The sequence below is a fragment of the Ictidomys tridecemlineatus genome, chromosome 1, assembly GCF_052094955.1.
Source record: "Ictidomys tridecemlineatus isolate mIctTri1 chromosome 1, mIctTri1.hap1, whole genome shotgun sequence".
NCBI lineage: Eukaryota > Metazoa > Chordata > Mammalia > Rodentia > Sciuridae > Ictidomys > Ictidomys tridecemlineatus.
The window spans coordinates 17,672,620-17,689,121 of record NC_135477.1 but is presented as its reverse complement, the minus strand read 5'-3'; the positions used below and the strand labels follow the sequence as shown (position 1 = coordinate 17,689,121).

General features: G+C 47.5%; 1 long non-coding RNA gene across 1 annotated transcript; it reads left to right on the top strand.

Moving 5' to 3' along the window:
• The first annotated feature begins 6,761 nt into the window (after positions 1–6,761).
• Positions 6,762–15,822, top strand: LOC120885539 (uncharacterized). The gene is made up of 3 exons (XR_013439040.1): positions 6,762–11,758; positions 14,554–14,678; positions 14,971–15,822. It is a non-coding gene; the product is annotated as an uncharacterized LOC120885539 (long non-coding RNA).
• Positions 15,823–16,502: the final 680 nt, after the last annotated feature.

The window sequence follows — 16,502 nt, the reverse complement described above, 5'->3', positions numbered from 1 at the left end:
CAGAGAGGCTGATCTTGGGCCAGCCCCCAGCCTCCTCATTTTCTTCAGCTCTGAGCAAGCTTCTTTTTTACTGCTTGTTCTTCTTACTCAAATGGTCTGGGGCCAACTTAACTGTGGCCCCTATGTGGCTTTTGGACAAATGTTTCAGATGTTAAACCAAAAGGAAAACATGAGAAATGCAGATGTTTTGCTCTTGGAGAGATTTCTTCATGTTAAGCCACTTGTGATCCTTGATTTCTCCCAAGCTCTTTAGCACCCAGGAGAGAAAAGCTTGGATTTGGGGGTTTACATCCTAGCTCCATCTCGAGGCATCTATGTGACCCTGGAACACATTGTCTCCTGTCCCACAGCAATGATATCATCATCTGAAAAATGGGTAAACCTACATCTACCTCATGGGACTGTTGCAGTTAAAAGAAGCAATGGCTTTGCAGTAATTACTGTCAAGACTCCTGGGGGACTTCAGTCCTGAGGGCTGGAGGACTGTGGGTGGGGCTTCTGTGAAGTGTGGAGCCACCCAGGCTTCCTCTGCTGGGATCTCTGAACACCTTGCTCCCACCAGCCTCCAACCTCACCATCCCTCTCCTCAGGGCCCCAAGCTTGGTGGAGTGAGGACCTATGTTCCACTTCAGGTCAGCCCCAGGTTCCCTGCCCAGCCTGTCCTAGATCAAATGTAAATTCTGAGAGGACAGAGAAAATGAGAAGAAGCAAAGGGAACTACTGACTTAACTGCTCTGTGTTTAGGTTCACTCATCTGTAGTTTGTGTGTGTGAGAGAGAGGAGAAATGCATCAGTGCAAGCCAAGTGTTTAGAGAAATAGCTGGTGCAAAGTAATTGCTCAATAACTGTTAGCTGTTATTTATTTATTTGGAACTTAATATAAATTCACTTCCATACTAAGAGGACACAGAGTTGAAAAGACCCAATGGCTGCCGCAGTCCAGGGATGGAGAAGATGTATAAATACACGATGGTAATACACTGTGTGTTAGAGATAATGGTGAGAAATTGGAAACAGTAATTCTTACCAACAGTAGGACATTAGCTCTGCAACATTTAGACAGAGGAATATTTTGCATATTTAATGAGAAAACAAGCCTATGTGGAAAGATGTTCATACTATAGAATGTTTATAGAATACTTCTTTTAATATATTTAGGAGAAAGAGATGGTTATGACTGGTAGAGAATGATTTCATAGAGATTAAATAATGAGAACAAACTTGGACAAATCAAACTGTTAATGGTTATTGCTGGGTGGGAAATTTGTGCACATCTTTTTTTCCTCTAACACTCCTTCTGAACACTTTTCTGTAGTCATCCTGTATAACTGGTAGCAAAAGTGAGAAGTTTCTTAACATGAGAAGGAAATACTGCAACGTCTCCAGTCTAGAGGGAAGACGTGTCTGTCTGTGGAATAAACGAAGGCTGAGATGAGAGAAGATGGATGTGAAAAATTTATAAAATTTTTTAAAAAAGATATTCACAACTGAAAGGAAAAATCCTCATCAAAGAGGAAATGAACATAATGGGAAAAAAACATTAAGTAGAAAGCATAATTGGGAAAAATTTCCTGTCCTGTGCATTTTAGACTGACTACTTATAATGAGGGGAATTTGATATCAATGCTGACGGTTGACACATGAGAGAATGGATGGATACCCTTTCATCTGGTTAATTGAACAACCTTCAAGCAGTGAAAGAAATGAGCCTGGAAACAATTGCTAGGTATTATATTACAGTTAAAAAACAAAAAGGAAATCATAAAGTCACAGTAAAAGGAGAAATCACAAAATCCAAGGCCAGGGAGGCTGTGGCAGTACCTCAGGTCCACAGCTGGGGTGTGTTCTGATCGCTGTATGCTTGTGCTTTACTGACGGCTAATATTTTGAATATCACATCTGGAAATATGTGTGCGCATTCAGTTGCTGTATGTAAATTGAGCCTCATCTTTTAGAGAGAAAACTGGCAGTAGGTAAGAAGAGCTATAATATTACTTACATCATTTGTCTTCACTGTCATACTCTTGAAAAATATACTAATAATGATATTAAAAGAAAAAAATAGGGAGATTTGTTCAAAGGTGCTCATAATAGTGTTGTTTATATGAGCAAAATATTGAAACTGATTCAACCCCTCCTAGGGGTTGGGCATATTCCCACGTGCCCGGGTGCTGTTTGCAAAGCCCTGTTCACATATGAACTCTCATGCAGACTTCACCAGTCCTCCAGGTGGATGCATATTATCATTCTGACTTTATAGGTGGACCTACGGGACTTGACTGGGGTCACTCAATTCATTGTCTACTCTACCCCTTCTTCAGAATCACAGTCCACAGCTTGTCCCAGGGTCCTCGCTGCGCCTTTACCATCTCATATCGGTGTGATTATCATGTTTTACTCCTCAGAGTGCGAGTTTCACCAGGTGAAGAACCTTGTTTTATGTGGGGTCTCAGGCACCTGTAATCCACAGAAGGCACGAGCTAAACATCTGTTGGATGAATAAGTGAATGATGCTCAATGTGACCATCACACCCAGGTCAGCTGACAGGCGCACGGAGGACTACATTAACACATGGAAAGGAGAGTGCAAAGGGGAGGACATGGGGTCGAGAGTGACGTGCAAGGACAAAAACAGGCACAGGCCTTGTGTGACTGTGCTCCACACCTGGGTACTCACTAAGACAGGGGATTGTTCACTCTGAAGAGGCCGACATCTGCAGGAAACAGTATGTCTCTAGAACAGATCCCTGCGGTCCTGCAGGAAAGAGCTGGTCTCCAGGGTTGCCGTCCCCACTCCTAGAGCTAGTTACTAGAGTCTGATTTAGTAAAAGGGCTGAGATGAGTCCAGGAGATGCACAGGTCTTTTGACCTCCAAGAGCTATGATTATCATCTGCTTTTGTGTGTGTGTGTGTGTGTGTGTGTGTGTGTGTGTGTGTGTGCTTGAAACAGAGAAAAGAAGAGAGAGTATACAAATGTGGTGAGGAGAGACCCATAGGCTGATGATGACCAGAGGGCCTGAGATGAGCACAGGCTGGAGTGGGGGGCTCCTCTGGGGGAACAGCCTGTGAAGGATCTTGAGCATATAGAAGAACAGGTTATGCATGTACATGTGTGTATGGAATATGAATATACATATATGTCACGTACACACTTATACTGCATATCCTGTGTGTGCATGTGTGTGCAAAGTCATCTCTCAGCATCTGCAGGAAGTGGTTCCAGAGCCTCTATGGATGCCAAACTCCTAAGATGCTCAAGTCCCTTTTATAAAAGTGATGTAGCATTTGCATATAACCTACATAATCCTCCTATATTTTTTCAATCATATCTAGATTACTTTAAATACTCAATATAATACAAATAGCTGTTATACTATTATTTAGGAAATAAAGAAAAGAAATGGTCTATATATGTTCAGCACAGGTGTAATTCTTTTTTTCTGAATATTTTCAATCAACAATTGGTTGAATTCATGGATGTAGAGCTAATGGATGTAGAGGGCCGTCCATCGTCTCTCTATCTAAAACACTGCAGTGCTTTTAGGCCATGGTCAAAAGGTGATCTCAACTTGTTAAGGCTGGCCTGATTTCATAGGAAGGACCAGAAAAGGGTCAGCATGAACAGGGAATAATGGCTTCATAGTCACATTCCTGGCAGGCTTTTTTTGTGGGCAGCCATAGACACTGTGGTGCATGCTAAAGGAGAGCTTCAAAGTCAGGGTTACTCTGGGCACACTTTAATAGCCACTTCGGGGTTTTCCGTTACATGGCCTTGATCTGGCAGAGTCCGGGGCTGCTTGTCACTGCTGTTGCTCATCTGCAAACAGCTCTGGCTTGTGCTCATGGTTCACAGTGTCAGTCCCAAGCCACTCACCGCACCACATTTGCCTCACACTGTTCTATTGTACTCTCATTTGTCCTGGTGACCAGTGTGGTTACTTGCTCTTTCATGCTTTGGATGCTTTGCCTTTGGATTTGGCACATGGTATTTTCTTCTGGGTCTTGACTCCTCTTGATGATGATGAGTGCTTTGCTCAGTGACAGTGGCGCCCTACTTTCTGTCCTAGGAACAATGGAGAAAATCTTGTGCATATCTCTGCTGACCCAGTCCCTGGGGCCCTACTATCAGAGGGCAGGAGTGACTCATATCTTGCTGGTCTCAACTTTGCAGACGAGACCTGGACAGTTCTCCTGGTTGGGGGCAGGACTACATGAGCCAAATCCAGGGAGGCAGGAGACATGGTGCTCTTTGCTAGGTTGCAGCTCCAGGTTCTCCATGGGGGGAGACACTTTGTTTACTTTCTTTCAGCTTTTTTGGGCAGCATTTCTAGAAGTCTCCCTACACTGGCAGAGAGAGCATAATTAATGGTATTGAGGGGGTTGGTTTCTATCTGTAGTTCCTCTCACGTGTGACGGAGATCCTTTGTGAAAACTGATCCACAGAACACCTGTGGCTTGCCTTCCCAGCCTCCATTCCCAATTCTGGCAATAATCCTATCCTCCATCTATGTCTGCCCACATCCCTCTCAGCACTGCCCATCTACATGTTTGGACTGGGCTCCAAGGTGGCCTTATAATCTGAGCCCCTGACGGTAGCCTGTATATCCCCCACTTTGACCACAGTGATTGAATCACATCTTGTCTCTGGGTTGGACAGAGCCAATGAGATGCTCAAAGACTGTCACTGAGATTACTGGGAGAGATCAGGTGTCTTTCTTACTGGATGTGCTGTTTCTCTGTCACCTGGGACTGTCATGGTAGATAGCAGAGCTCTGAAAAGTGGAAAGAAATAGAATTTTGATGCCATCAACAGAACCCTTAATCTAGACATGTGTGAAGTCAGATATATCCCTAGATTTAAAAAAATTCATTATCCAGTAAATGCTTTTTTCTTTTATTTAAGCCCATCCAAGCTGAGTTTCCTGTCACTTGCAATTAATAAATTTCTAACAGATACAGCCCTGTGACCTTTGTGTCAAAGTCACCTCATTAATATTCTCAAAGATTGCATGACTTTAAAGTACTTTGTTTTGCTTCTTTAGTCGGATGCCCCTTGGTCCTTGTGTTATGATCAACTCTAATTCAAGCTGTGTTGACACTGACTTAAGTGATTCTTTGAACTCATCCGGAGTCCGTCAGTTCAAAGTCAGACATCCATCACCCACATGCTGTCGTACAGAAGCCAATAGTTGGAGGATATAAGGCTGCTTCGTACAACTTGTTGGGTGAGTCAGGAAGATCTTCCAGCCATCCACCAATTCCTGGAATTCTTTTACATTGTTGGGTAAGAGGTGGGAGACTCCGGTCATCTGGGCGTCCAGCCCCAGGGTCCTGCTCCTCCTTCTCACGAACCTTTTGCAGAATCATAGTTTTCACAACTGTTTTCTGACTCTGTAAATAGTATAACAGTGATCATCGTGAGAGGCATGGCCAAATCCTGGCTATCCCGAGCAGGATCTGTGGCACCCGTGATTTTTTTTCATGGTTGAATCTTCTAGGAATGGATTCAGAGGTGGGTGGAGTGTGCATTTTTGTGTGTGGTGAGTTGGAGGAATACTCTTTGATCTATCTGGCAAAATGAAACCAGGTGAGCTGAGAGCAGGGGCTGTGGAGCCACCAGTGTTCTGGACCCATGCTCTGCCTCTTCCCACAGTCCTGCAAAAGTCCAGCTGTCAAAACTGTGATGGTGATTGAACACAAGATCCTGGAAGTGCCCAAAATTTCTGAGTCAGCTATGTGTGTGTCTCTGTCCAGAGCAGCAGTGTGGAGCCCTGGGCTCTGCTGACCTGCGTTCCACCTGGAACCCGGAGGAAGAGACTTAACTGGGGACCTCACTCCTCCTGGCTTTCTAAGGCCAGCTGGATGTCACCAGCTCCCCAAATGTCTCCATGATCATTTCCCATTTACAATCTTCCTGGGATTCTTAATCACACCATGTAGGGGGATGTATTCTAGATCTTCATCTTACTCTGTTATTTGATTTTTCTTGTCTCCCTCCCTTCCTTCCTCTCTTCCTTTCCTCTCTCCTCCCCTCTCCTCTCCTCTCCTCTCCTCTCTTCTCCTTTCTTTCTCTTTCTATTGGTCTGTACACACCTTTCTCCTTTTCTAGCCTGAAACTGCTGGGCTGGTCCACTCAGTGCCTCTTCCACTCCCCACCTGTAGTCTGGGTGCTTGGTGTGGCCTTATTGACCCTGGGGCCTTTACTGTCTTGGGGATGGGTGTGGCCAGCGGGTATAAGTCTGTGGGCCAAAGTTGGGTGTGGGAGGGGTGGAGGGGGGAAGTGTGGTCAGGAAAATGCGGATGTGGCCAGTGAAAGGAGGCTAGAGCCCTGCTCCTTCGTCTGAGGCACGTCCTCTCATTAGCTGTGTGGAGCTGTCAGTAAGTAGAGTGAGCCTGACTTCATTGCTTGAGATGGAGTCAGAGACTTGGAAGCAGAAGTGACAGTGACTTAGATAAGGGGAATTGTCCTGCTGGCCTAGTGTCCTGCTGATCAGCCCACCTGTGAGGTGGTCTGTGTCCTGACCCATGGGTTTAAAGGACTTGGAGGGGCTGATGACCAAAAAGCTGTGACCAGAGGACTTACCCTTCCTTGCCTTTCTTGAGTAAAAATCAAAGATGACATCTAGAACTGGTCCCTGCACTCCTGGGTCCCAGATGTACCTGTGTATGCGTGTCTGTGTGTGTGTGTGTGTGTGTGTGTGTGTGTGTGTGTGTGTGTGAGGGAGGGGGTGGGAAGGGAGAAGGGAGGAAGACTGGACAGGAATTGGGGGGAGAGAGAACAAGTGGAAAGTCCCTGGAGACACTTCTGGTTTCTCCCCTGCCCAGCTCCCAGCCCTGTGGATGCTGCCTGCCCCAGGAAGGCTGGGGAGGAAGACATGTACGTACAGGGGAGCTTCCAGGACTGCTCCCTCCCAGGACTATGCTTTGGGAGAAAGGAAGCCCTTGCTCAACAGCTCCTCTTTGGCTATTAAGTGCATCGACTTCCATGGCCAGCTGGGCCTGGCCCCTGAGCCTAGCCCCTGGGGCCATCAAAGAGGTGCTCACCTCCCACTACTGTCTCCATGATTTGATCACCTCATCTCTCCTCTCTTCCTCATTTGTGGAATGGGTATCCTGCTCCTCCTTCTGCTTCCTGGGAAAGTCTATTCCCTGCCATAGTGAGATGGGTATGGCAGGGGACAGAGCACAAAACCACGGGCTGAGTTACTGTGCATCCGGAGAGATGGGGAGGGGCAGGAAGGATGACAGTTGGGTCCCCACTAGAGTCTTAGATCTTTGTCTTCTAGCCCTGAGCCACAAGAAACCAGCTGGTCAGCAGAGCTGTGGGCTGGTGGGTGTAGGTGGCTACAGGGGGTGGAAAACAGTAGGTGACCCTGATCCCTCCTTGCCTCAGGCTCCTACAATCAGCTGTCTCTGGTCTCTGAGCTGGTTCCTTTGCAGACTGTGGAAAGAACTTATGGGGGCTCTTGGACCTCCAAGTGTGATATTTTTATGGAGGTGGTGTGTGGGTACTCAGGAAGAAAATTCACCCTCTAGCTTTGTCTGTCTCTGCTGCCCCTAAAAATACGATGTGATATGGCTAATGAGAAAGATCAGCAGGCCTGACTTGGGATGACCTAATATAGCCTGGCATTCCAGCCCTGACCAGTGCGTAAGTGGGGATTGGTGACTGAAAACACAAAATGTCTCTCTGAGGGGATGGCAGAGAGCCTGCTGCAATCCCTAAGGCGGGGTACACCCTGGGGAGCTGAGCGGAGGCCCCTGGGGACTCTCTGGATTTCCCAGCGTGCATGGGGTTGGGGCCCAACTGAGAGCACCTCTTCAGTCTCTGGCCCACTCTGCCTAGAGGGCCAGCATCAGGTCTCAATGAACCCCTGCAGAGAAGAGCCGTTGGCTTGGCACCCAGGGGTCATCATTTCCATCAACCTGTTCTTAGACAGTAGAGTGGACCAGCTGCTCCTAACCTGGCCCTGGGAACATGCTGGCTGGGCTGGTTTGGGCCCGACATGAAATTACTGAGAGCTCTGGTCCAGTCCTCCCACCTCAGACAGAGGGGTGACTCCGACCTCGAGTGCGTTGTGTCACAGTGGCTGGTTCCTCTCTTCCTTTGCCTTCTGCATGGGCACAGACCCGTGGGTCAGCTGAGACACAGATCTCCTGTGATGTTACTCTGTGCTGACTTGTGACTCAAGTCTGCGGAAAAAAGGGGACAGAACATGGGACAGGAGAAACAAGATGGAGGGCGAGGATGGATTCTCAGGGCCACCTCAGAGGGTGACCAACTTCTCTGCCTCACACTTTCCTTGTGGCACGGCAACTCTCAAATCCCAGGAAACTTCTCATGCAGTAAGAACCGGGATGGGTGGCCATCAGAAGCCCTGAGGTCTGCTCCTCAGAGAGGCCCAGTGAGCAGTCTGCCCTGGGTACCAGGTGACTCACCCCTGGGTTCAGTGATGCCAGCTGGCAGAACTAGGACCTGGATTTAAGTCCAGGGCTCCTTGGCTGCAGGCTGCACGTCTCAGGTCATTTCATGAGGTGGGATATTCTCTCCCATGGTCTTGGCCAAGATCTTTCCTCAGGAAGAAAGTGATGGTGAAATAATACAAAGAAGGAGGAGAGGGGACAACTGGTCAACTTTGGGGGATCAAAGAATAAGAGGCTGCAGTCACGCTGGCTCAGGGCTGTGGGATCTTATGAGAGGAAAGGTTTAATGTCTGCCCCTAAGGATTTGGCACTTTGCTTAGGAAAATGTGGCAGGCTTACCTGTGGATACCAGACTCAGGTGCCACTCTGTACCACCTACGCACACGTTCCAGGGAACAATAGGTAAAGGGTGTGGCTTATCAAGATTGCATTACTCTCACTTCTCTTTAAAGGATGTGTTTGTTCAAGAAATATTTATTGACTGATTTATTGACTATTTGTTCTTAAACAGATTGTTCCCCCTCTTGGGAACACATTCTTCTCTCCTTTTATCTCCTTTCACCCCACATCCCAATTCCCTCTATACTTCAGGATTCAGCTTAATATGTAATATTTATTGACCCCCTCAGGAAGAAGTAGGTGTATTTTCATCACTTTGCATTGCTTTAATTAGAACTCATTTAACCCCCACGTAAACTATATGACTATTTGACAGATGAGGAAACTGAGAGGTAGGCTGGCTTGCCCAAGGACACAAGACTCTCTGCTGTCAGGGTGGGCGGTAGCCTGGCAGGAAGGATTTCCTGATCCTCATCTCCCTGCTCCCAGAACCCCTGTGGCTAGTCCCAGTGGGAGCATTCGTCACAGAGTTATGTGATCCCAGTCTCCTTGTTTGTTTCCTCTCTTAAACCAAGGCCTCGGAGGACAGGGCTCTTCTCTCTAGGCATCTAGAAGAAGCTCAGCCTCTACTTGTCGAGTGAATGAGTCAATGAACTGATGGATGAATGAATGATTGGCTTCAGTGGCTGTAGGAGCTCTGGGCTCAGGGTCCTCAGTGACGACTTCCGCTTTGCACGGTATTACCTCTGCAGTCCCGAGCCAAGGGGCTCTTGATGGCACACCCTCCTTTCTGGAGTGACAGTATAACTGTGAGATTGAGGAAAAGCTGATGTTTAAGCATGAAAGCAAATTTGAACTTTTTTGCGGGGGGAGTAGAGTGAGATCTTTTCAATAATTCTTAGGGTCAAACTGACATTTGGAGGACATTCATGGTCATCCAAAGGTAAGTCTCAGATCTCACTTCCTCTTCTTCACATCTCCTCCCCCATTGCCAATTCTCCTCTTCTGTTGGGAGTACTTTGGGTAAACGGATTTGGAAACGCTGCTAGGGGAAGTTTCTGGAACTCAGAATATGGGACAATCAACTCTGCCAGGGTCAAAGGGAACAAAAGCATTCCAAGGAGGGGCACAGGTGGCAGTCTGTCCCCAGCTGGGTGGGGAGCCGGTCACTGTGAACGGTTCTGAACGTGCAAGTAGCTGTTGTAACAAACGCTTCACGGCCGCATCCTGGAGTACCACCACGGCTGAGTGGAAAACCTCACACTATTTTTAGACCCATTAACTCCAGAAAATGCCATCTCTTTTCCTTTTTACAAGCCAATTCCTTGTTGATCTTGCCCAGTCTGGAAATTTTGTGCTCCTTTTTAGCTTGGTGGGACCAATCGTCAGTGGGGTGGAGTCTCTCTGTCTCTTTCTATTTTCATATCTCGTGTCACTGTTCACATGGGAAAAATCATGACATTTCCCCACGTTGGGGCCCTGGGTAACCTGGTTCTGTGTTTTGGGCATGGGATTGCTCTGGGTCCCATGGGGGCAGATGCTAATGAAGGGCCTGGGACTCCAGGTACCTGAAGTTGGCATGGCTGGGGCTCAGCACCCACCTTGTTAATTTCAGAAAGTATTTCCAAGGAGAAGAGGAGGAACTTAGAGAGGAGCATGGAGCCAAGAGGGGCAATGTTCTCCACCGGAGGAATTCATGTAGTTTGGCAGGAATGGTGGGAGACACTGTCAGCCATGATACCTTGAAGTTTACAAAATGCTTTCCAGCCTTGAGCTCTTTGGATGCCCAAGCACCTCAGGGAGATGGGGTGGGCAGAAGAAATCCTCCCCATCCTACAACTGAGGAAGTAGATTGGGGTGGGAAGATGGTCCCAGGCCTGGTGGAACTAGGAAGTAATGGGGCCGGGATTGCAGTCCAACACCAGAGGGGATAGTGACCCATGTGATGGGCTAGGAGTCCAGAGAAAGATGGGTATGCATTACTTTTCTCTATTTACTGGTGGAGGATCTGCACAGTCATTGTCTTCCCTGAGCCTCAGTGTCCTCAGCTGTAAATTGGGGATAATAACCTCTTCTAGGCTGGGCAGCACTCAATAATGTATACTAAGTGTGAATTCTGGACTTGGTATGTAGTAAGTGCTCAGTAAGTGACTATTGTCAGTAATATTAGTAATATTCTTTCTCACCGCCAGTAGGTCATCTCTTACTGTATGTTGCCAAGTCTTCCCTCCTTCCCTTGTTGGAGGGCCTCTCTCTGTTGTATCTTTCAACATGTCGTCAAAGAAGTTGGTAGGGGGTACTACGAATTCTTTAAATATTCATGTCACATGCAGCCAGATCAATGTTTATAGCAGCTCAATTCATAATAGGTAAACTATAGAACCAACCTAGATGTCCTTCAGAGGATGAATGGATAAAGAAAATGTGGTACATATATACAATGGAATATTACTTGGCCTCAAAGAAGAATGAAATTATGGAATTTGTAGGCAAAAAATGGAACTAGAGAACATCATGCTAAGTGAAATAAGTCAATCCCCCCAAACCAAAGGCAGAATGTTCTCTCTGATAAGCGGATGCTGATCCATAGTGCGGGGGAGGTAGGGAAGAATGAAGGAACTTTGGATTGTGCAGAGAGGAGTGGGGGCTGGTGTGGGGTTGGGAAGGACCGTGCAATGAGACGGAGATTATTACCCTATATACATATATGATTACACCACTGGTGTGACTCTGCACCATGTTCAGTCAGAGGAAGGAGAAGTTGTGCTCCATTTGTGTACAATGTGTCAAAATGCATTCAACTGTCACGTATAACTAATTAGAACAAATTTAAAAATAAAATAAAATAATAAAAAAATGTTCATGTCACGGGCAGGTGCCTTCCCTGCTTCGTTCTGGAGCTGCATAGGGACAGCCTTTGTCCTTTCAGCAGTGGAAATCATGAGGAGAGGTGACTGCCGTGGCTGGAGTCTGGCCTGGAATCCTCCAGAAAATGGTTAGTATTTGTGAGTCTGGGTTTCTAAGAAGGGAGTTATCTCAGTGCCTCAGTAACCCGGAGTGGTGGGCAGGTGGGCAGGCATCTAGAGCCATCTATAAGGGACACGAAAACATGGAGGGGATGTTTGTCCAAGTTGCCTTCAGGGAAGTTTCATGAAGTTGGAAGATCTTTCTTGGATAAGCTGTTTGGGCTGTGGCACGATCTCTCAGGTGGTGGGTCAGAGCCCAGGATGGTTCCTAAAGGAGAGGAAGGCCACTAGCTGGCGGGCTTTGGGATTTCTGGGTATGTTTGGAGCCAAAGCTGCATAGTGTGGGGCATTGATTGAGGACGACCATCCGAGGTCCTCTCTGATCTCTGGATTCAGGGGAGGTTATTATTTAAGGGGTATCTAACTGTTTGCCAGCTTGGGATCACTACACCAAGACCTTGGGGCCCTAAGTGCTGCTGGTATGGCCACTTGGGGGGCCCTTGGTGAGGTAATCCAGAACCTCCCCACCCTCCCTGTCATGCATGGATCTGTCCACAGGGAGTCTTCAGGACGTCAGAGCTGACGAGAGAGGAAGGCAGAGCAGGCATCAGGCACATGATGTCCTGCTTTTGTTATTACTGAGCGTCCTTCCTTAGCTTGGGATTGCTGGTGTGAGTATTTGGCAGATTTGTAGGAACCTCCCAAGGTGATGTGAAGTTCTGGGGCTGAGTTGGTCCACCAAGATGAAGATAACCCTTGTGAGGAATTCAGGTGGCTAGGAGGTAGGTGTTGGGCAGTGAGTGTGTCCCAGGAGGGTGCTTGGCCCAATTCCTTCCATTCTAACACTACAATATCTGCTTATCATGTCAGGGACCACGGTTGGGTGGCCAGGTCCTTTGACCTGGTCTGTAGTTGGAGGTGGTGAGCCAGGGCTCTGATGACAGCTAGCAGGTGCTGAGCCCCTACTGTGTGCCAGTGATCTTGTGAGGTGGCTCCTACTGTACACAGTCACAATCTACCTAACAAGCCTGCAAAGTTGGCCTTGGAGTCCCCATTTTACAGAGGGGGAAACTGAGAGTGGGGTTCCAGATTCATTCCTGAGTTGGCCGAGGATCTTACCTTCGTCCCATGGATGTCTTACAGTTCTGAGAGCCGTAGTGGATGAGTTTCCCATTTTATGGCATGGTGGGGTCTTAGCAGGATTTCCTCTGAGGGCTTCTGGTTGGGTTTCCTTTGTGGGTCAGGGAATACCAGGCCACTAGACCCTGGCTGGTGTTAGGTGTGGGAGCTGGGTTCCTGTCCCCTGCCTGACGTTGGACTCTCAGCCTGTTGGAGATCACTCATAGCATCTTGGGGCTCTGCCCACTGAGATGAAAGGAAGTGAATAGATAATGATATGTGGTACCATACCAAGGAAAGGGGAGTCATACTTGAGGAATGAGTGGAACCCCTTTTCTAAGCACCTTGCAGGCTGCCCTAAATCAGAGGTTTGATCTTGGAGACCCCAAAGGTCAATGTTTCTTTCCTTCTGCTTTCTTAGTTGGGTCTATGAGGTGGGAGAAGGAAATATAGGCCTGGGCAGAGGTCAAGTACAGGGAAGGCATAGCAAAGCCCAGTGTGGGAGGCTAAAGGGCACTGGAGCAAGAGCACAAAGCTGGGACCTTTCAGGAACTGGAGTGCTGCTGTCATTCTGGGATTCCTGACTGGGGAAGGGAAGGAGGGAACAAGGTCAGATGGATTCTCACCCCTTTCCAAGCCAGGGGCACAGCTGCCTTGTCGGGCCAGACCAGGAATACGGCTGCCCTGGCCCTTTGGGAATTCCAACTTGATTGTTTTCATTAGACTTTGCAACCCTTTTCTTTCTGCAGGTATGAGTGGAAACTGGAAGGCAAAACCTGTGGGGCAAGGCCTCAGGAATTGCTTATAGTTTCCAAGTGTATGGTGGAGTGACAGGGTTAGAATGATTACTCTATGATTCTGCTGTGTTGTGGGATAATTAGGCTCAAATGCCAGTACCCCCCTTTTAAATTGCACTTTCTGAAGGCTAAGAACTTGGTTCTTCCCTGTCAACTTTTTGTGTTTATTTTGAATATTATTTCTCTGGAAATTTTACATTAAACTTACCTAGCTGAAGTTACTCATTAGGCTTTATTTCCCTGGGGTAAGAACAGAAAACCTGTTTCATTCCATGTGTCATCTCAGCTAAATGGTGGTGGCCACCTTGAGTTGCATGCTGGGGGAAAAAAAAAATCAGTGACCAAGACCAGACTCAGCAGGAAATAATGATGTGATTACTCAGCAATCCCTGCTGTGGGTATGGGAAGAGAAGTGTGGACACTTGTGCCATCCCCTGTTTTGGGGATTCAATGTCCTCATTCCTGCCTGCTAATCTGTAGTCACCAGATCTTTACAATAAAAGGTTCGTTCCCATTATAAATCCCCTCTTCTGACCTAATCTTGTTCTAACATTTTTTTTTTTTGCCTCAGAGGCTTTTATCCAAAAGTATTTTTTTTACTAATTCATACATCAATTAATTCAGCAAACATTTTTGTCAAATGCCAAGGAAAAGTAATTATTTCTACAATATATTCAATACCATTTTAGTCAATTCCTCTAACCTGAAAAATTCTGACAGCCGTATTTTTGAGAATTTGATGACTCTTTTTAAACTCTTTAGAAAGAAGACTGCCAGATGTATTGCTGTGTTCACATATGTGCATGCATATGCGAATAAAGTAATTAAATGATCCTTAGGTAGTTTGCAAAAAATAAAAATAAAGATAAAAAAATAAATGAAAATAAAAGGTTCGTTTTCCTCTCCAGGGTCCAATATGCCATGCCCTGCATAGTGTCTTACACACTCCAGAATGGTCGAACCTCCAGCTAGCTTCCAGAGGGAACTTCCTACAGAATGACATAACCAGCTCCTGCTGCCTCCAGCAACACAGGTGATGTTTCAAAATCAGAGCCTGATTTTCCTCCCTGGTCTCACGGGTGATATTCCTGCCCGTGTGCCTGATTGTCTAAGCATGTCCAACTTTTTCTCACTGTCCTGAATTCACAGTGCCTTTTCCTATCTCCTTGCATTTGCATCTGCTGTCCCCTTTGCCTGGAACATCTCTTATCTTTTTTCCCAGCTCACAGGTCACTTCCTCTTTGTGAAGTCTTACCTGAAGTCTCCAGACCATTAGTGCCTCTGTCATCTGTTTTACCAGTTTTCTGTTCATGTCTCCATCATAGCCCGTCCCATGTATGGACTGACAGCCAAGGACACAGTGAGTTAGTTCCCACTAGACCATCGGCTACGGAAGTTGGGGACCACCGTGTGACCCTACAGCAGCATGGCACTGTCCCTGCTCTCGGAAGGAGCTCTGGGAAGGTCTGCTGAGTGAACCTCTGTGAGAAGGAATAAACTCTAGGATGTGCTGCTGCAAAGTGACTTGAATTTTGATTCCCATTCGTTGGAGCTTGCCAAGGACGCAGCTTAAATCACCTTGTCGTAATGGGAGAAGAGGAGGAAGAGCAATGATTAAATGTGCCTGATAAAACTCTATTTCATGTTTGGAATAAAAAAAGGGAAGGTTGAGATAAAACGGTGCTTGTTCCAGAGCTGGCTTTTCCAGCTGGGGACACGTCTCTAATCCTTTCTGGAGGAGCTGGGGGAGGGGAAGGTGGCACCAAACTAGGTACTGTCACGAAGGGCAGGGTTGGGGGCAAAAGGGCAGAGGTTGGAGAAGCCATTGCCATGGTGGGGGGTGCTGAGAGCCATTGCCAAGTAGGAATGACGCATGGCATGACCCAGGTCATTTGCAGTGACATTGCATGTAAGGTGACCTTGCTCAAGGACCAGGGTGGATCAGGGTTTAGGGCGCTCCTTGGGTTTAGGGCGGTTCCAGGTTTAAGGTCTATCCTGCTGGGAATAGGGCGTATCCTGCTGCCTCCAGGCATCCACTCCTTGAGTTCCCGTTGAGTTCTCCCGGGATTGAGAGAGTATTTGGGATGCAGAGCCCAGTGGAAGCATGGATTTCCCCCGAGCGAGTGTAGAGTGCCGGTGTGAGTTTGGGAATAAAGAATTGCTGTTTGAATCTACAAGGCTGTGAGTGGTGATTTTGTTCCCAGCCAAGACTGCGGCAGGGGGGTTCACAGAGGAACAGCTCAAGTCCGACATTGAGGGCAAGGTAGGGGGTGGGGAGGCTCTTCCAGGCAAAGAGCAGCATGCGCAGGCCGTGAGCCCCTCGGAGACTGCGGGAGCCTCCCTCTACTCCTTCCTCTGCCGAGCCCCAAGTCTGGGGCTGAACTCCAGCAACATGAGGGGTTTGTTGGCCTGTTCATTTCACTTTTCCTGGGTGGCCTGTTGTGCATCTGTGAATGTGCAATGTGGCACCTTTTGGAGGTGACTGACAGAGCTGGCTGTGGCCCTGTCTAATCCTCCCCCTCTGACTAATGGGCAAGACTGGGAGGAGGGGTCTTCATCCACTTTAACTGCTACAGCGAATCACCAGGCCAGGTGATTCATAGAGAACAGAAGTCTCTTTGGCTCTTGGTTCTGGAGGCTGGGAAGTTGGAGAGAATGGAGCCAGCCTCTGTGTCTGCTTGCTGCATTGTGACATGGAGGGGGGGCGTCACATGTGAGATGAGGAAGTGTGCCAGAGAGAGCTCCTGTGTAGCAAAGCCTCTCCTGCGATAACCTTTAATCCATTCATCCACGGGTACATGAATCTGCATGACCTAACCACCCCCAAAGGTCCCACCTCTCAACACTGCTGTGTTGG